Source organism: Octopus bimaculoides, chromosome 4 (assembly GCF_046866305.1).
Source record: "Octopus bimaculoides isolate indiv1 chromosome 4, ASM4686630v1, whole genome shotgun sequence".
Taxonomy (NCBI): Eukaryota; Metazoa; Mollusca; class Cephalopoda; order Octopoda; family Octopodidae; genus Octopus; species Octopus bimaculoides.
The window spans coordinates 3188474-3210973 of record NC_142931.1 but is presented as its reverse complement, the minus strand read 5'-3'; the positions used below and the strand labels follow the sequence as shown (position 1 = coordinate 3210973).

Below are 22500 nucleotides of genomic sequence, written 5' to 3'. Positions count from 1 at the left end.
CTGCCGTAAAGTAGCGTACTAAGGACACACGCCTTATACACAGCAATCTTGGTGTCTGCAATCAGCTTGTTTTCCCAGACTCTCTTTGTGAGCATGGAAAAAGTGGAGGATGCTTGTCCAATTCGCTTGTTGATCTTAAGGTCCAGGAAGAGGTCTTCTGCGATGGTAGAGCCGAGATAGGTTAATTCATGGATTATCCCCAGTTTGTCTGGATTACCTCCAGCTTGTCTTCTTTAGACTGATAGACAAGCTGAATTCCTGGCTGACCTTTGAAAGTTTGTCCTCAGAGTGCAGTGTCATTGCTGCATCATCCGTGAATAGCATTTCTCCTGTAGCTGTCGAAGAGAGATCATATCGATGGTAGGGCGTTATGATCTGAAACCGCACAGTGATTCCAGGGGTACTCTCACAGCGATTTTCTGTAACCTGTTTAAGGCCACGCGGGCAAAGACCTTCCCAAAGATGCTTAATAGCAAGATGCTTTGGTAATTACTGCAGTCGCTTTTGTCCCACCAGAGATCATCAGATGTGCAAGGAGAGTTCTACTCAGCCACTTGCTGAAACTACTGTGTCGGTGCTGGGAGGAGGGGAAAATCCTGCGAGAGATGAGTGACTGCAACATTGTCACCCTATATATGATATATGATATAATATAATGTAATATAATATAACATAATATAATATAGTATAACATAATATGATACATAACATATAATATAGTACACACACACACATTTATCGACAGAATGTAGAGAGAAAAGAAAGATGAAAGAGATCTCAATTCGATAACCGCTGATATTGACTCTCTTTCGTAATCTGTGTGTGAGTGCAACCACATTGAGTTACTCTTGGGGAAAGTAATCAGCTCTTGATTAACCTTCTCATTATTATGTATAGACACACACACACACACACACACACACACACACACATACTTAGACACATACATGCACGCATACACCCATATACACACATCGATTGTTATTTTCTCATTGGATAAACAAAATTAGAATGTAAACGTTATACTGTAATAAGGTGACATCAAATTATTTGCCCTTCTCACTAGATTTGACATCACAGAGCCAATTAAATAGTATGGTGCCACTTGCTGCTGCTGCTGCTGCTGCTGCTGCTACTGCTGCTGCTGTTGGTAGTGCTGCTGCTTTTGCTGCTGCCATTCTTGGTGCTGTCATCCGTACAACAAGTAACAATGCTCACTAATTGCTTTTCCAATGGCCTCTGAGAATTTCTGAAACTCAACAATTCCACATTTCTTTTCGTGTGTGTATGTGTGTATGTATGGGCGCATCCTTATCTGTGCATGCGTGTATGTGTATACGTGTTTGTTAATAAGTCTTTACACTCGACAAATTCCATTTTGCCCACCTCAGACACTTGCTTCTTTCCTGGGTCAATTACTGACATAGACGTCTTACCTGCTATTTCTAGCAACCATATCTCCCTAAATTCACCTGTCCCATTAATTTGCATAAAGTGCTCCCCAGTTCGTTGCACATAAGGAAAAAAAACAACATGGTCACGGCTGGAATGTTTTTGATCATAGGCCTTCTCTATGACGCCTGACTTGGGGCTAAATCACCTTGACAAGTTCTTTGGATTCTCTCTTGCATACGCTCATAACCATATACATCCTCAATATATGTATGTATACACAAACGGGTATGTATGTATGTATGTATGTATGTATGTATGTATGTATGTATGTAAGTGTGTATGTGTGTTAGTGTGTGTGTTTCGGTGTGCGCCGTGTGGTTCTCAACCAGGAATGGTATATCGATTTTAGAATACTGAGTGGCATTTAGCAGTTAATTCTAGACTCTCGACCGGCTCCATATGCGTTCCCCTCGTTATATGTCCTACCCTTATGTTCTAGCTGCGTTCACACAAGACATGGTTGGTTGGGGTCCAACAGTTGCTGCCCCACTACGCACACTATCTCTACTGTTACACATACCAAACATAGTCCAATAATACGAATGCCGCGTCAGAGTTTTGTACCTAACACGGTGTCATGGGGCAAAGGAAAAAGAAGACAGAGTTCAAGTTTGAAATGGCAGACGACAGGGGGCCAAATGAATAGTAATGATGATAATAATAATAATAATAATAATAATAATAATAATAATAATAATAATAATAATAATAATAATAATAATAGCTTAGACCGCAAGAGTCCTCCGCATAGTTTTTGAAGCATGATTTGTAAACAAGTGTCACCTTAGTCTGCCGGCTGTGGGCATCTGACAATTTCCATCATACCCAGCAAAATAAAGCTGATATTTTTCGTGATAATAATAATAATAATAATAATAATAATAAAGAAATATATCAAAATATTTTCATAGGCCATAAAGAAAGGTCAGAATTTCTTGTAGCAAAGAGCTGATAAAATAACGTTTCGTTGTTCGTTTATCCACGCCTCTCAACTTCACGGTTGATTCAAAGAATAACGTGTAACTGGTAGATCATCGAGCGATAATTGAGGCATTCTGTTGGTGGCGAAGGAAATCAAAGGAAGTTGTTGAGAAAGCAAAAGTTGACAGCCTGCTGATTAAGATATCATTACGTGTCTGCACAAAGATAACATATATTTTGTTACTTGTGAAGGGTGGCGAGTTCATTACAAAGATAAGATCGCAATTACTTCAAGAAGCGACCAAATAAATATTTTTCTCCTCTTCTTCGCAGCGTCAACCTTGATTTTATTGAAGGTTGGGTATTTAAAGACCCATCGCTTCGTGTTTTTAAAAGTATCATTCCCCGCTGAATGTCCTAGTGTCAGTGAATCTTGTGTTCTCAATATACCAACATTCATATATTTTCTGGCTGGTTGCTAGTTTCGAACGTCGTTTGACAGAGTCGGATCAACCGCAGAAGCTGCGTTACTTGCACGTCAGTCTTGAGGTGTCAACGATGTTTCGGGGCCTCGATTGCTGATCAATAGTCTAGAAGGAGGACAGTAGCAATCATTTATCGGTCTTGCTTTCTAAAAGCTCGTTCATTGGAACAAAGAACAATTCTTACTGAAGAATAAACAGAAGACACGTGATTGACATTGGAATTCTTGTCTTATGTTCATGTTCTGTACCAACTGGACAATGTTGTCGAAACATCACCATTCTTGTGTTCTTTAGAAGGGGTTATTGGAGGGTGTTAATGACTCCTCTGGAATATACTGAAGACAAGGAATTGAATTGTAAAATGTTTCCTTCAACAATGTTTCTTATGGGAGATACAGCAGACATGGAGAGAACGTCCCTTACGCAAACAAGCACATACACAAACAGAAACATACACACACACACACACACACGCACGCACACAGACAGACAGACAGACAGACAGACAGATAGACAGACAGACAGACAGACAGACAGACAGACAGACAGACAGACAGGCAGGAAGGTAGATAGATAGATAGATAGATAGATAGATAGATAGATAGATAGATAGATAGACGGCAACCGAAATGAATCCGGTTGCACAGATGGTGAAAAACACCACAGTTCTAAAACCCTACAAACGTCATATACATCCAGAAAGAAGGTTGAAGAACGAACGTGCTGGCCTCAGTCGTAAGCTATGCGTGTGTGTGTGTGTGTGTGTGTGTGTGTGTGTGTGTGTGTGTGTGTGTGTGTGTGTGTGGATGCAGTGTTTGCTCTTCGTCTTCATTTGTGCGTTGGTCACTGCACTCTATTTTAGCTCATTGGCCTTGTCACGGATGAAACTCGTCGTCATCACCACCACCATCTGGCTCATAAAAATACATTGGCACCACCACCACCACCACCAGCAGCAGCGGCGGCGGCGGCGGTAGCAACAGCAGGATCGGCGGCAGCAGCAGCAACAGTAGTAGTAGTAGTAGTAGTAGTAGTAGTAGTAGTAGTAGTAGTAGTAGTAGTAGACGAAATCATTATGATGATGATGATGATGATGATGATGTTGGTGCTATGCAGGTTAGGGGTGGTATTGACATGTTCTCGCCATTAACGTCATTGCATGGTGTCCCCCACTCCTTCACTCTTCTGCAAGAGAACCTAATCAATCGATCTGTGGTGTCTTGAGTCACTGAACCATTTCAGCCAAAGAGTGACCCCGTTGTTGTAGCAAGTGAGGAGTGAGTGCCACGGTGGGATTTCGTGTTGGCTGGAATTTAGGTGAAGGCGTAATATACTGAAAGCTGCGAGTGGGCGTGGGGCGTCCTGTCAAGAAAAATATTTGATAACAGCGATACAGTGTTGTTTCCTGGACAAACGGTTCAATACTCAGCAACAACTCCACCCGCATTCACAAAATAACGGGTGGGTGAGTAACGTCAGTTGCTTATCGTAGCTACGATGCCAAGGAAGGTTAGATAGACGGGGTATTGGTGTGCTGGGTACAAATCAACGCCCTCTACCCAGATAAACCTTCACGTCAACAATTCTAAACCTTCCAATGTCAAAAACAATTTAGAGAACAATTATACGTCTTATTTAGTGGATTTACACACTCTCACACACTCACACACATACACACTCATGCACATACACATACACACACTCACACATATACACGTACACACACACACACACACTCTCTCTCTCTCTCACACACACACACACATACACACACATTCTTTGTTTTGTCCCCTACTGTCCATAATGTTTTTCTTAATGTAAACCCTTTGTGGTTAATAAAAAAATCATCATCATCATCATTATTATTATTATTAATATCATTATTATTACTATTATTATTAGTGAAAGCTATCAATTACTGATGAAGTGTCCTCCCCTCCACCTTCTCTGACGCTATCACTATAACGGAGATATTGATATTAACGTCTGTGTCCGCGTGTCACCCAATCTTGTCAGGCAATCCACTTCGCAATAATTAACCATTTAACCATTGAAATGCAACCAGTTATTGATATCGGCTGTTGATATATATCTTCATGCATTTTATGCGTATGCATGCATAAACGTGTATTTAGGTTTGTGTGTATATATGTGTATATACATGTATATAGGTTTGTATGTACGTGAATACATGTATGTATGTGTCTATACGTGAATACATTTGTGTAGATGTATGTACGTGAATACGTGTGTGTGTGTGTGTGTGTGTGTTTTTAGGAATGTATGTCTAAGAAATCTAATTTTTATGTCATCAACCGTAAGTTCAAATTCACTGTAAGCAATGTTTTGTTCGACGCACACCACTTCCAACACCGACTCATCTCGATGCCATATTTTCTGGTAATATTTTTTTCTACTCTAAGAACAAGGCCCGAAACTTTAGGGAATGGGGGCCAGTCGGTTAGACTGACTCCAGTACACAACTGGTACTTAATTTATCGACCCCGAAAGGATGAAAGACAAAGTCAACCTCAGAACGTAAAGACAGACGAAATACTTCTTAGCATTTCGCCCGGCGTACTAACGTTTCTTATTTCTTTATTGCCTACAAGGGGCTAAACATTGAGGGGACAAACCAGGACAGACAAAGGGATCAACTCGATTACATCGACCCACCAGTGCGTAACTGGTACTTAATTTATCGACCCCGAAGGATGAAAGGGAAAGTCGACCTCGGCGGAATTTGAACTCAGAACGTAAAGACAGACGAAATACCGCTAAGCATTTCGCCCGGCGTGCTAACGTTTCTGCCAGCTCGCCGCCTTCTATTTCATCATAATATTACAATATTAAATCAGAGGGTTTGTCGTCTTATCAGCAGGTGTTGTTGTTGATACTAAGCATTGCTCATCAGATGATAAACCAGGGGTAAAAGGGTTCGCTTTATGTTATCATGTAAGCATTATGTCTAATCTGATTTATATTACTTTAGAATTAATGAAATAGTTTAATTTGGAATGTCAAACATCTTTAAGGCTTCTTGTTGTTGTTGTTATAATTGTTGCTGATGTTATGCTTGTTCTTGTTTTTGTTGCTATTGCTTAATCTCAACGTAAGCCACGACTGAGCAAGCTTATTATGATCAAAGGCGTCCCAAACATACCCACCTCATCTATTTTCCAACCATAGAGTCCTGAAGTACATTATACAAAACGCCCATGTTTAAGTCAATATGATGGCGATACTTTGGAGATTAGGCTGTTATTTTTAGCAAACCTATTGGTTAACTAAAGCTGCTCTGGTTGGTTTGTAAAGTTCCATTGTTGCCTAAAAGACTTTCAAGTTGTGTCTTTTTATAGAATTGAAGGAACAAATTGAATGTCACAAACCGAAATGCATTGCATCGCATAAGATACAGACGGAAACAGTATTAACTCCGTAGTATATTGGAATAAGGGTTACCTAATCGGGGCTGAAAATTTGGTATAGTCGGTAGCACTGCCACTTGGCGCACCAAAGAGATGGGGGTCGATTCATGCTGGTGAATGTGATCACTTTTTGCGAAGTCGAATAATTTAAGTTTATATTAATTAACTAAACAGTTTGAATTATGGTTCTATGCACAGACACACGAAGACGCATATGTATGTATGCCTACACACACACACACACACACACACATATATATATATATATATAAATGTGTGTACGTGTGTATAGGCTTCAGTGTTAGAAAAGAGAAAAAAAAACTATTCGGTCCGGGAAGATATTTCTTTGCTCGAATCTGAAGATAAACTTTAATTTTCGTCAGATTTTATAAAGCTTCAACGTTCACACTTCCCGTGAACAATACTCGGAGGAGCTCCAGACGGTTTATAGGTCCATATACAGTAACCCCACCGCCATATCGTGGTTCACCTATCGCGGTTCCCCTATAGCGGTTCACCTATCGCGTTTCACATATCGCGTCTCACCTTTCGTGGTTTATTATTTAAGCTTACGTCGATTACTCGATGGTGTTCTTTTGCATTTATGATAAAATAAAAATATATACAGATTCTAAAAATAATAAAGAAAAAATATATAATACAGTACTGTTTCTACTTTGCGGATTTTCACCTATCGCGGTGGGGTGGGTGCAACGTAACACCCGCGATTGTCGATTTTTTGCTCTTTTTCTTTTTTTTTTTGCTATGAATGTGTACGCCTGGTGTACGTATACGCATATACGTATATTTGTATATATATTCTTTTATTCTTTTGTTCTATCATGCGTTTCAAACCAAAGGCTGTGGTCAGGCTTCAGCAATATATATATATATATATATATATATATATATATATATATATACAGAAATACATATATAAATATGAATATATACACATATATGAATATGTGTAGCTATATACATATACACATACATACATTTATCTATCTCTATCAATCTATCCATATAGATATAAACACACATTCGCATATATATATTTATACAAAAATACATACATGCATCACATATATACATTTATGTATGTATATCTATCTATCTATCGATCTATCTATCTATCTATCTATCTATCTATCTCTTTCTCTCTGTCTCTCTTTATATATATATATATATATATATATATATATATATATATATATAAATAGATACATAGATAGATAGATAGCTAGATAATGTACGTATATGTGTGTTTGTGTGTACATAATGAGGTAGAGAAAAAGAAAAAGAGATAGAGAGAGACGGAAGAACAAAATGAGATGAGTAAAGGAAGATGCCTCTGAAGAAAGAAGTGGAACAAGGACAGAGAGAAAGAGAGAGAGAGAGAGCGAAAGAGAGAGATAGAGAGAAAGAGAGAGAGAGAGAGCGAAAGAGAGAGAGAGAGCGAAAGAGAGAGAAATAGAAAGAGAGAGAGAGAGAGAGAGAGAGAGAGAGAGAGAGAGAGAGAGAGAGAGAGGGAGAAGTGCAGCGTTGAGCCGAGTTCAATATCGATTTTGTGAACATGCCGGCTATTGTTGATATTGTAGGGGAATGTCGATTGCAGAGAGTGGAGACACGTGTTTTCTGCCTTATCTCACTGTTGCATACTGATCCACTACACTTCTGTCTTCTTCTTCTTCTTCTTCTGGCACACATTGGCACAATCGATATTCTACACACTTGCTGCTAGTTACTGACATACATATACACATCCTCACATGGAGTAGTGTATCGAAGTAGGAAATATTATATATGGATATATAAACATACGTACATACATACATATATATATATGCATGTACGTATATGTGTGTGTGTGTGTATATATATATATATATATATATATATATATATATATATATATATATATATATATATATATATGCATATATATATTATTATTATTTAATTGAACGCCACGCATCCATTTCCAAGTACGTATACATAAATATACATATATATATATATATATATATATATATATATATATATATATATATATATATATATATATATATATATATATATATATATATACATATAAGCATATATATGTGTGTGTGTATGTGTGCATATATGCATATATTACATGCGTATGTACACACATACACGTACGCATGTACGTGTATATGTCTAAGAGAGAGAGAGAGAGAGAGGAGGAGAGAGAAAAAGAAAGAGTGAGAGAGAAAATGATAGATAGATAGATAGATAGATATAAACTCTTATACGCATGCGTATATATACAAACATTAGCGCTAATGGCAATGCTCCTGCATGGGCACAGTTTCCGCTTGAAACGATAATGGGATAATAGGATAATATACGATGTGTTTGTTTGTGTGTGTGCCTATGTATATATATATATATATATATATATATATATATATATATATATATATATATATTCCTTATATACATATATATACATAGACACATGCATTGATGTAAACACATTTATATACATATGTGGGATTGGTAATAATTTCTGGAATCTTAATTTCATCCTTTTTTGTGTTTTACTACCACAGTGTTTGTTTTAGTTTGTAACTGGTGCATATTATGTGTGTCAACTACTGGTGTATAGCAAGTGTGTGCTTAATCGAGACCTGAGTTACTGGTCTAATTTATATCCGTGTTTGAGTCTTGAGCGGCGTTCTTACTATTCGTTCGTTCATTAATCGCTTAATTTGACGGGGAAATGTTTGTAGAAGAGTTATTTACTGGCGTTGTGTGATATAATGTATTTTAATTGCTCCAAGTGAGACATATCTGTTTGTAGCTGAATAAGTTTCTATGTAGTGAAGAGTAACTAGCGTGGTTTGAACTCACTTCCAGCCAGTTGATTTTATTGTGATTCTACGTCAAGCAGCGGTATGGTTTAGTATTCTTGATTTGTGATATGATTGACAGCCAAGTGAGCTGAGCTGTTTCAAAGCTAAGTACCTCGATCACAGGCATGATCGGCTAACGGACTGCTATCTTATTATTCCACCAATCACACTGTGTGTTACACAGCTTTAGATATTTCATTTACCATTATCATGCTAGGTTTGCTTAAAGCGGTTAAATCCTTCAAACCTCTGGTCAAGTTCCTTAACAAAGACTGCGTTTAGCATTGCTGGTACTAAACTGTAGAAACTCAAGGCAGTTTATGTAGACAACAATTTGGAATTCATTGACAAACCCTGCAGTTGGAGATTTGCAGGTCTTGCTGACAAGTTCGAAAGAATACAAACTGGAAGAAAAGGTGCCATTGATGTGTCTGTGATTTTATCTTTCGGTAAAGGAAACGTCATGCAGATTCTAAGGTGAAATTGTAGAGACAAAAAGGTGATTTACGTCGGACTAAGGGCAGTAAAGAAAGCTGGTTCAACTTGCACAAATCATCTCTACATTTGTTGAAATAAATACCAGTCATACATGCAGGACGACTTGTGCGTATCCTGTCCCTTCTACAAACATACTCATCTTAACATACAAAGCGCATACACATGCACACGCGCGCGCGTAGTGTTCACTCCACGGATGTAGATTGGCTCCTTGGGGTTCCGCCGCTTTGTATTCTGTATTCTAACGTCAACTGCGTCGATTTTATTTGTTCATAGATCAGGAAATCACTCAAGTACCAGTAATTGATTGGGTCAAACTGACCAGGCTGCACAACTGCAGCACAGATATACCAGCTGATGTTGTTAGTAACTAAAATATCAACGTTTATGTCAAAGACCATCGTTAGCAACAGATCGTTCAAAAATCACAGATAACAGTTTGTAGTATATCAAACATCATTAGCAACAGATAATTCAACAACCATCGATAGCACCTGATAAGTCATCAGCTATTATCAGCAGCAAATAAATAGAAAAAAAAGGAAAGAAACAGTGCATCGCAAAAATTAGTTGGACAACCATCTTTACGAGTAGTTGGCAACAGTTGATCCAACAGTAATCGCAAGCAACAGGTAGTTAGACGCCCATCGTTAACAACAGGTAAGTTAGCAACAGGTAAGTTAGCAACAGGTAAGTTAGCAACAGGTAAGTTGGCAACAGGTAAGTTAGCAACAGGTGAGTTAGCAACAGGTAGATTGAAAATCACAGGTAATAACAGATGGTTCGATAAGCATCACTAGCGACAGTTTGGCAATCATGATTAGCAACAGGTATTTCGACACCAAACGTTAGCGACAAGTAGTCAGGTAAGACATCATTAGCAACAGGTATCTCGACTACCAATGTTAACAGCAGATAGCCAGAGAAATCACCTTTAGCAACAGGTATTCTCGTTGCCGGCGTTAGCAACAAGTAGTTAGGCAATCATCATTAGCAACAGGTATTTTGACATCCAACGTTGGCAACAGGTAGTTTGACACGAAAATAGCCGTGGAAAGTTCTCTACGTGATCTCTTGACCGTTTAGAAACACCACTCAAATAATGAACATAGTGAAATTGCAATTCTGGACTGCCTTGGATCAAAGATCTCAGAGATCATAATTGATCCGGAGCCAAAGGAAGAACAAGCACAACTATCAATTTTGGTGAAACCACTTCTGCACCCAAACATACAGCGCAACAGAAACGCAGGCGCAAAGAGGATTACATAAAGTATAAAAAGACGCCAGAACATGGCCCATCAAACCATCTACTGCAATGGTTGAGATTTTTAGGGATACATCACGTCCTAAAATGCCTTATAGTACTGCTACTAGACAATCATTGACCCCCACACCCCTAGGCTGGGTTCATCACTCTCTTTGGCAAGTCTTGATTTTGATCTGCTCCATTTCAAGCAAACCTCATTGCCTTGTAAGACAGGATTTCATCGGATCCAGCAGCAGAGGGTAAACTCCAGAGCCAAAAGGCCACTGGAACAGCCTAAAGAAACTGCACACACACACACACACACACACACACACACACATTTTATATATGTATATATATATATATATATATATAAACATAATTAAGGGATCAACAACAGTTGCTTCACCAGAAGCCAGAAACGCGTTTATGATTAACTTCGACTGGTTAGTTTTCATTGTTTTTTCTTCTTGTTTTGCCTTTGTGAGTTACAAGTAATGCTATCTGTTGGAGTCTCAGCATTTTAGCTGCTATTTCTGAACTTCGGTATGTGGTGAAGCAACTGTTGCTGATCCCTTAATTATGTTTATAAATGTATAAGAACTTTTAAATAAGTTCTCCACCGATAATGGTGTTTACATACTGAAAGGCTTGGTAAAAATTATTAATTGTTAATTCATTAATAAATTAATAAATTGATAAACCTTTACCCTTTTAATTGTAATAATTATATATATATATATATATATATATATATATATATATATATATATATATATATATATATATATATATATATATATATACATATATATATATACACATACATATATATTAATATATATATATATATATATATATATGTATATATATACACACATACATATATATATATGTACATATACACAAACTTATAAATACATATGCACATACATATATGCATGTATGTGTGTTTGAATATGGGTGGGTATGTGCCTGTGCGCGCGTGTGTGTATAGAGAGAAGAGAGAAAGAGAGAGAGAAAGAGAGAGAGAAAGAGAGAGAAAGAGAGAGAGAGAGAAACAGAGAGAGAGAGAGAGAAAGAGAGGGAGAGACAGATGGAGAGAGAGAGAGCTATGTTGAGTATAACTATGAAGTAGACCTGGGCTCTGGCTGATAGCCCCGTCTCCCTCAATGGTCTCTTCTTCCAACAGGTCCAGTTGTAAATGATTTTCCAAAGACCTGCTGAACGAGACCCCGAAATATTATTTACTCCGAATGAATATTATATCAAGGTAAACAAAAAAAAATGAATCGTATTTGAGGTCGTTCGACACGCTAGAAACAGGAGGCAAATCTAACACAAATCATATTTCACGATCGTAAACAAGAAGGGTACATTGAACGATGTATTCAGAAATATATAAAAAGATAGGGTGGCCATGGCCAGCGTGTCATATATGTTCAATGGGAGTCGACTGGGGTGGTTGAAATATATCTCAAAGTAGGAAACTCGGATTGCATGGAATTATGAAGCTTGTCGTTTGTTTCTAGTTTATAGAATTGTGACAAAAAATGGGAAACCCTATCAAGGATTTTTATCCATGACCCAAGTACGGGTGGTGTGTGAGTTGCACCCTGGCCACCCCTGTCACAGTGTCTAGCTGGGGAAACAAAGGGTTCCTGCTGCTGCTGCACCAACATCTTTTGTACGTTGACTAGTGGCGCCATCAGCAGCGAGACATCGCAAACACGTGTTGAATGCTGTAGAAGAACGCATAGCTATACACTCTCTATACACACACACAGCTAAGAGCAGCGCCAACATCGATGCCTGTCACAGGGTATGAACGTACGCACACAGGCACACACAGACACACACACATGAGCGCAGACATACACATAAACATGCACGAACATACACGCAAATATATGCAAATACACGAAATATATACACGCAAAAAAGCACAGTTACAAACACACATACACACATATACATATACACAAACACGCACACACATATATATATATATACACAAACAAACATACATATATCTATATATATACAAACGCACACACACACACACACACACACACACACACATATATATATATATATATACATATATATATATATATACACAAACACACACACACATATATATATAAATGCGTGCGCACACACACATACACACTCATTGATATTTAGCGCCACAAATTATAGGGATATACACACGCACACACACTTTATGTACATACATACATACATACATACACACACATACACACGTGCACACGGTGTATTCACACTCATAGATATATATATATATATATACACATATAAATTGCATATATAAAACACACATCATTATTTCTTCACACACACACTCACACACATACACACATACACATGAACAAAAACATTTACCCACATGTATACAGACACACATGACTCAGATATATACCCGGATGCAATGTGTTCAGAAAGGAACATGTGGAGATAGGAATTTACATGCACAAACATACACACACACCACCACCATTAATATACCCCTCCAAATTTATATATATATATATGTGTGTAAATACATACATATATGCATACACGCATATATATATGTGTAAATATATATGTGTATGTGCGTGTGTATGTATATATTTATAAAAGCACACACTAACATCACTACATTACACATGCAAATATAAACTCAACAACCACCTCTCTACACACATGCATGCATGCATGCATACGTGCGCATACACACACGGACATACACGTGGTGCACCCAGACACGCGCCACTACACACAAGCATTCCTATACAAAGACGCAACCATTCACGGGTACCCATTCAAAAGTACACGAACACGCGCGCGCGCGCACAAGTATCACACTATACTTATAAACAGCCCCACCCCGCTATCAGAAATATGCACCACACACCCGGCCACCCGACATGCAAATGTATTTACAGTTATACTTACATAAATATTTATATGAAATAAGATATTCATCGGATATGGGCTGGTCCCATACTCCATAGCTCAGCTTTCCAACCATAAGCCGTGAAACGAAGTTTAATATATATATATATATATATATATATATATATATATATGTATATATATATATATATATATATATATATATATGTATATATATATATATATATATATATATATATATATATATATATATATATATATATATATATATATATATATATATATATATATATATATATATATATATATATATATATGTATATATATATATATATATATATATATATATATATATATATATATATATGTATGTATATATATATATATATATATATATGCATATATATATATATATATATATATATATATATATATATATATATATATATATATATATATATATATATATATATATATATATATATATATACCATACATATAAATACATAAGGATATATATATATATATATACATACACACACAAATATATATGTGTGTGTGTATATATATATATATGCATGGTCATATATAATACACACACATACTTTCACATCTATGCATGTGTGTTTGTGCGTATTTTGCCATATGAATATGTCTAGATATAAGATACGAGCCTAAACGCTTACCTTTTCAGATCCACTCTTGGTCCCTTGGTCTGATGGTTGTTACATTTGGTCGCATTTGGTTTCTGGTCCTTCATTTTAAACATCCACGTGTTTTTGTCAGTACAAATACAGATATAAATATATATATATATATGTATATATATATACGTATGTGTATATATTTTAGAGTATGTGTTTACGTGTGTCTGTTTGTCTTGTTTTCGATGAAAGATCGAAGTAGCTATCTAGGACACATGCAAAGGAGATTCCTTCTTATATACGAAAGCTTTTTCTCCCCCAGATAGATAGATAGATAGATAGATAGATAGATAGATAGATAGATAGATAGATAGATAGATAGATAGATAGATAGATAGATAGATAGATCCCCAGCGCTTGTGAATGCGTGTGTGTGTGTTTGTGTGTGTGTATAGACTTCAGTCAATGATTCATTGACTAAAAGAATGAATGGATAAATAACTGGCGATAGTGGCCAACTGCTTTTGTTAAATTCCGATACGGAGAAAGATAGCTGTGGAGATAGGAAAACTGTTTGTAGAGACGGATGGCTCTGGACAACAGAGATACAGAAGAAGAGAGTTGTGTGTATAGATGCACAAATGTATATATATGTGTATGTGTGTGCGTGTGTGCGTGTGAGTGTGTATCTGTGTGTGTTTATGAGAATAAATATGGGCGTGTGTGTATTTAATTGTTTCTTCCGGTAAATGATAGAGTAAGTGAAAGCTAATGCACGTTTGTATATCTCTTAATTATTACTAGGTGAGTATGTGTGTGTGTGTGTTTGTTTTCGTGTGAATTTACACGCACGTGTGTGTGTGTGCGTATGTATACGTGTATTTGTGTACGTGTGTGTACGTGTGTGTGTGCTTTGTTGTTTATGCAATGAGTGATAGATAAGTATATAGTGATGCTAGTATGCTCTCTGTATTAAATTTAACTCTGAGTTCACAATTAATTTAATGGTAGTAGTAGTAGTAGTAGTAGTAGTAGTAGTAGTAGTAGTAGTAGTAGTAGTAGTAGTAGTAGTAGTAGTAATAGTAGTAGTAGTAGTAGTAGTAGTAGTAGTAGTAGTAGTAGTAGGTGTTGCTTTCCTAACTTGTTGAGCCTTACCTCAGAAAGGGAAGCCTGTTTATGCTACGAGAACAGCAACACGATGTGACGGTATTTACATATATATATATTATATATGTATGTATGTATGTATATGTTATGTATGTATTATGTGTATATATATATAGGCTACAATAAACTTGTAGATTCTATATACAGAGACACACACACGTCTTAATATATCTCTAGTCAAACATACGTATTTTTCTATATACCCCTGTATATATATATATATAAATCTGTGTGTATATATATATTATAGCAGTAAGACGGCTAGAAGTCCTGAATCCACCCCCTTCCAGTAATTATGTCCATAATGGTGGTGGTGGTGGTCTTTTCTGGATTCACATTTTCCTGCTGGTTGCGTCCACGTTTTCGTTGCTACAAGACACAAGAACCACTACAAACGCTGCAATTTTGACAAACCCAGTTCGCCGGCTGCTATCGCCGCCGCCGCCACCGCCGTTCTTGTTGGTCTTGTTGTTGTTGTTGGCTCTGTTGCTTCTGCTGCCGATGTTGCTGCTATTATTATTACTACTACTACTGCTACTGCTGCTGCTGGTGTTGTTTGTTGAATATGTGCAACAGCCACTGCTTGCCTGCCTGGCTGCCCGGCTGCCTGCCTGGCCTACCTTGACGTCACCATTGATATGCAGCAGCCTTCTCCTAGCAGCCCTTTTTTTTTTCCTACTTCCAACACACACTGCTTCTCTCTCTCCCTCCCTCTCTCTCCCTCTCTCTGTCCTGCGCCAGTTCTATTCCTCCGCTCCCGCTTCTCCGTCTTCTTCTTCTTCTTCTTCTTCTTCTTCTTCTCCCTCTTCCTCTTCAAAACTGTTGAAACATCTTCCACAAGTGAAATTCCGACTCAGCTGCTGGAATTACTCTCCAGCCCCACCCACCCCTGCTCCCGCGCTCCACCCCCTCTCCTCCCCTTACCTTCACCATCACTGCTACTGCATAACTCCCTTCACACACACTCTCTCTCTCTCTCTCTTCCTCTTTCTATCTCTCTCTCTCTCTCTCTTCCTCTTTCTATCTCTCTCTCTCTCTCTCAGCTTGGTTGCATGCATCACTATTTCTCTCCCTCCTTTCCACACACACACTTTCTCTCTCTGTCTCTCTCTGTCTCTCTGTCTATCTGTCGGTCTGTCTCTGTCTCTGTCTCTGTCTCTCTCTCTCTCAAACCCTAACCCTAACCCTTCACTACTCACTTTGCCTCTCTCTCTCTCTCTCCAACCCATGTTTTCCCTCTCCCTGCACCTCTTTTTATCTCTCTTTTTCACCTTCTCGCCTTCTTTCTCTCTCTCTCTCTCTCTCCATTGCTGTCTTTCATTGTCTCTCCTCTAGTTTCACTCTCCACCCTTCTGCTCTACCATCTCTCTCTCTCTCCATCTCTCTCTCTCTCTCCCACCCCCTGCCATTCTCACAATATATCACTATATCCCCCCTCCACGACACCAGTCAACTTCATTTAATCTTTTGTTAGATTTTATTTAAGTTTTTAGTTTTAGGGTTATTTGTTGTTACACATGATGTTGTTGTTGTTGCTGCTGCTGCTGCTGATGATGATGATGATGGTGGTGGTGGTGGTGGCGGCAACTGTGGTGGCAGCGGTGGCGGCAGAGGCGGTGGTTGTGAAGTTGATGATGATGATGCTTTCTGTTATATTTGTTTTGTTCCTTTATTGCCACCACCACCACCACCACCACCACCACCACCACCACCACCACCACCACCACCACCACCACCACCACCATCATTATCACTACAGCCACCATCTCCCTTACCCTCGCCACCACCACCAATAAGCATCCTCGCCATCATCATCATAAGCGGCCTTCAAATCATTACACCTGACAAGGGATATCTTCTTTCTGTCAAAAATGAATGTCAAAATAACGAAGGAACAATTTTGGTGTAACAACAGGGAGTCTGAGTGGGACGAAAATATGGAAACCGCAGATATCTTTCAGGGGCAACGACTTCGGTCCCTACAGAGACGCTGGGACCGCAACCCCCATTGCCAGCGAGGGTGAAGCTGATACCCTTACAAATCGAACAGTTACAATATTCAACAAATCTCCCACGAGGGAGTCAGTCGCATTGAATTTTACATCGGTAATCTTCACAGACGCCATTTTAAAACTGAATTGGAACCGGGAGTACACCACTGAGTTTCCTCACAACCATTGAATATCGTCGAGTATAAAGCAAAATAATATCAACTAATGCAGAAAGCCAGTCTTCGGACGAGGACATCCGACTGCAACGTACCACACAGAGAAGACAGAGGTTTATCTTTACTTTTTTAATCTTTTACTTGTTTCAGTCATTAGACAGCGGCCATGATGAGGCACTGCCTTGAGGAGATTTTAGACGAATGGTGGGGTTGAATGAATCGACTCCAGTACTTTTTTTGGAGCCTGTTACTTATTTTATCAGAATCTCTTACCGAACTGCTAAGTTACAGAGACGCAAACACACGAGTACCGGCTCTCAAACGGCGAAGTGGGGCCAAACACTGACGCTCATACAGATATATATGTGTCTGTATATGCATATATATATATATATATATATATATATATATATATATATATATATATATTTATATGTGTTGGACTTATTTCAGTTTCCGTCTACCAAATCCACTTATAAGGCTTTGTTTAGTCCGAAGCTATAATAAAATACACTCGCCTAATGCGTCACGCAGTGGGGCTGAATCCCGAATTATGTGGTTGGAAAGCAAGCTTCTTACCACACGGCCAAGCCTGCGCCTGAAAGAATTACTTGGTGATGACGGGTTCACACGTTCAAACTCACGTGTTGTTCCAGGCCCTGAGACTCAAACTGGGAAGGCGGCAACTGCGTGGAATCCCATCGGATGTATTGTATCTACATTGTATCATACTGATGCTGACTGAGAATTACGTCAGGAGCTTATGCATCTGTGGAATACTCGGCTCACTTACACATGAATTCAATGGAACTGACAGGAATGGATTCACCTCTCTCTCTCTCTCTTAATTTCTCTTTCTGTATGTATGTGTATATATATATATATATATAAACATGTATATATATGTCTATATATATATATATATATATATATATATATATATATATATATATATATATATATATATAAACATGTATATATATATACATGTTTATATATATATATATATATATATATATATATATATATATATATATATATATACATATATATATATATACATGTTTATATATATATATATATATATATATATATATATATATATAAACATGTATATATATATATATATATATATATATATATATATATATATATACATACATGATGGCCGTCCACTCGTGACCGAGGAAGACCATTGTTGACCTTCTGGAACATTGTGCGCTCTAGGACTAACTTATATTTTGCATTTGCGGCTCCGTTGGTGGCTAATGAGCCCTGCTCTTGGCAAGCATACACGACTGCAAGCATTGCAAACCAAGCTCTCCCCATTCACTACACCAGCCGTGCGCTTAAATTCTTCTCGCAGAATACGTGTTCTCTCAAAGGTGACGACCCCCTCCTTAACCTGCTTTCACCATCATTGTCGATAATAGGTATTGCTCTCCTAGTCAGTCTCCTGCATATCACAGGCCTTTAATGAAGACTTGACACAATCTTTAAATCGCAGACTTGGTTTTTGCCGGGGTATCTTTCCATTCATAAGTTCCTCATAAAGCATCTGCTAAGGGATCCTACTATCCTTTCTTCTAATAAGGTGTCCGGTCCAACGTAACCGGTGCTTGTGTAACATCGCCTCACGACATTTATGTCTATAGTTTTTAAGCTCCAGCCAACAATTAGAATGTGTCTCAGACATCTCTGATGAAAGCGTTCAAGGACCTTTAAATATCGTTTGAAAAGGGTCCATGTCTCACATAAGTAAAGGAGTGATGTCAGTACTCATGCACGGAACACAGCAATTTTTGTTTGCATTGTACACCAAATATATATATATATAAGCAATGTTAATTCTCTAAACGAGGTATTAACAGTAACTGCACGATAAAGTGAAGTATATTGCCACTTAAATGTGGCTGACCCCTAGTGGTGGATGTTACTGTTGCTTTTAGCCCCAGGAGGACATCTCCAGCTGGCTTATCGACACACATCTGATCTGTGTCCTGTGTCAGGACACAGAAGTGTGTCGATAAGCCAGCTGGAGGAGATGTCCTCCTGGGGCTAGGACACAGAAGTGTGTCGATAAGCCAGCTGGAGGAGATGTCCTCCTGGGGCTAAAAGCAACAGTAACATCCACCCCTAGGGGTCAGCCACATTTAAGTCGCAATATACTTCACTATATATATATATATATATATATATATATATATATATATATATATGCACACTCACACACACGCGTGTGTGTGTCTGCTATTATTTCAAAGCACTTTTAAGAATAACGATTGAGTATTGACTGATGAGTTGACTCGATGCCAAGAGGAGATTCGAATTTATTGTAAAGATCAGGCAGACTGCGACTTTACAGTCTGCATGTATGTATTTCGATGTTTGCTCTGATTATACTTAATTAAAAAAACAAAACTATGCTATATATCATATGTTAAGTATTTCTGCTTATTTAAGTACTTATGGCTCTAATTATTTACAAAAAGAAAGCAAAGTTCTACTAGTTTAACAAAAAAAAAAAAGAAAAATTATAAATTAGCTTAATCCACTTATCGCCAGTATCAATAGGACCACAAATTGTTCGTGATGGTTTCTCTAAAGTTAAACTGTAACGTTTTCTATTTACATCACGGCAAATGTTTAAGAAATATAAACAAACATATTTATTTTTTTATTGCCCACAGGGGACTACACACAGAGATGACAAACAAGGATGAACAAAGGGATTAAGTCGATTACACCAACCCCGATGCGTAACTGGTACTTATTTAATCGACCCCCGAAAGGATGAAAGGTAAAGTCGACCTCGACGGAATTTGAACTCAGAACGTAACGGCAGACGAAATACCTATTTCTTTACTGCCCACAAGGGGCTACACACAGAGGGGACAAACAAGGACAGACAAACGGATTAAGTCGATTATATCGACCCCAGTGCGTAACTGGTACTTAATTTATCGACCCCGAAAGGATGAAAGGCAAAGTCGACCTCGGCGGAATTTGAACTCAGAACGCAGTGGCAGACGAAATACCGTTAAGCATTTCGTCCGGCGTGCTAACGATTCTGCCAGCTCGCCGCCCTATAAACATACATAGGCGTAGGAGTGACTGTGTGTGGAAAGTAGCTTAGTTACCAACCACATGGTTCTGGGTTCAGTCCCACTGCGTGGCACCTTGCGCAAGTGTCTTCTACTATAGCCTCGGGCTGACCAAAACCTTGAGAGTGGATTTGTGCGTGTGTGTGTTTGTTTGTCCTCCCACCATCGCTTCACAACCGATTTTGGTGTGTTTACGTCCCCGTAATTTAGCGGTTCGGCGAAAGAGACCAATAGAATAAGTACCGGGCTCACAAAGAATAAGCTCAGGGGTCAATTTTCTCGACTTAAAAGGCAGTGCTCCAGCATGACCGCAGTCAAAATGACTGGAACAAATAAAAGAATAAAAGAATACACTTATCGATCGTTTGTCTCTGATGATCATATCGAATGATAAAATTGAAATTTTTCCGTTTTGCTAAATCAGCGTTGATGTTTTCCTGGCTTCTTGGCAAATAATATCAAACTATTTAAAATATTCTTGTTTCATCTTCCATTATTTAAAACAATAAAAAATTTTTAGATGTTTTTTTGTTTATATATTGTTTACATTGAAATTAAGTAATCGGAAATAACCCTCGGTAAGCCCTTGCTTTTTAAGCTATGTAGCACTAACATATGCACGCATGCGTACGGGTGTGCACACGCGTATTTGTATATATGTATATCTGTATTTATTTATTTTATGCGTATGTGTGTGCAAATGCTAGTAAATATGAACATATATACGTGTTTGTGTGTATGTGTATGTGTGTGTATGTGTGTGTGTGTTCAAGAGAGAGAGAGAGACCGTGTGTGTGTGTGTGTGTATGTGTGTGTGTGTGTGTGTGTGTGTGTGTGTGTGTGTGTGTGTGTGTGTGTGTGTGTGTGTGTGTCTTTCAAGAATTACTATACGAAGTGAAACTTCTTTGGAGCACCTGCTGATTGTAGATGTCCCCCGCACCCGCAAATACTCGGGGGTAGAGTAAAATTTCCCTTCCACATTTATTTCACCTGCTTTCAGATTTTCACCAGAGACTCATCTCAAACTCTCAACTACGTTCGACCCCGAAGAAGCGCACAAAACAAATACACAACCCAAGAGCAAATTACGCTCTTTCAGGGAACTCTACTACTGATACTAATAATATGGATATCTCTTTCTGCAATAGGCACAAGGCCTGGAACTTTGGGGTAGGGGGACTGGTCGATTACATCGACCCCATGACGTAACTGGTACTTATTTCATCAAGTCTGAAAAGACGAAAAGCAAAGTCGACCCCAGCGGAATTTGAACTCAGAACGTAACGACCGACGAAATGCCGCGATATTTTCCCGGCGTGCAAAGGATTCTGCCAGCACGCCGCCTTCTACTACTACTACCTTTAACAACAACAACAACAACAACAACAACAACAACAACAACAACAATAACAATAACAATAGCTATAGTAATAATAATAATAATGAAGATAATGAAAAATTTAAATAAGAAATGTGCAAAAAAAATAGAAAAAGCATGGAAGGACAAGAAAATGTACAGTCAGTTTGCAAGGGATGTGAACATGAAGACAGATACAGAGGATAGGTGGCTATGGA

At 38.1% G+C, this 22500-nt stretch overlaps 1 protein-coding gene across 6 annotated transcripts in view; it reads right to left on the bottom strand.

Annotated features, from left to right (window-relative positions):
• The window catches only part of LOC106870014 (uncharacterized), a 449496-nt gene that overhangs the window by 233209 nt on the left and 193787 nt on the right, over window positions 1-22500 (bottom strand). For 2 of the 6 annotated variants that reach the window (XM_089350169.1, XM_014915987.3), the window contains exon 1: window positions 14530-16112. The exons of the other annotated variants lie outside the window; for them this stretch is intronic. The gene's annotated coding sequence lies outside the window, so the exon portion shown is untranslated. Of the gene's footprint in view, window positions 1-14529; window positions 16113-22500 lie in introns of those variants that run through there. 6 annotated transcript variants of the gene reach the window in all.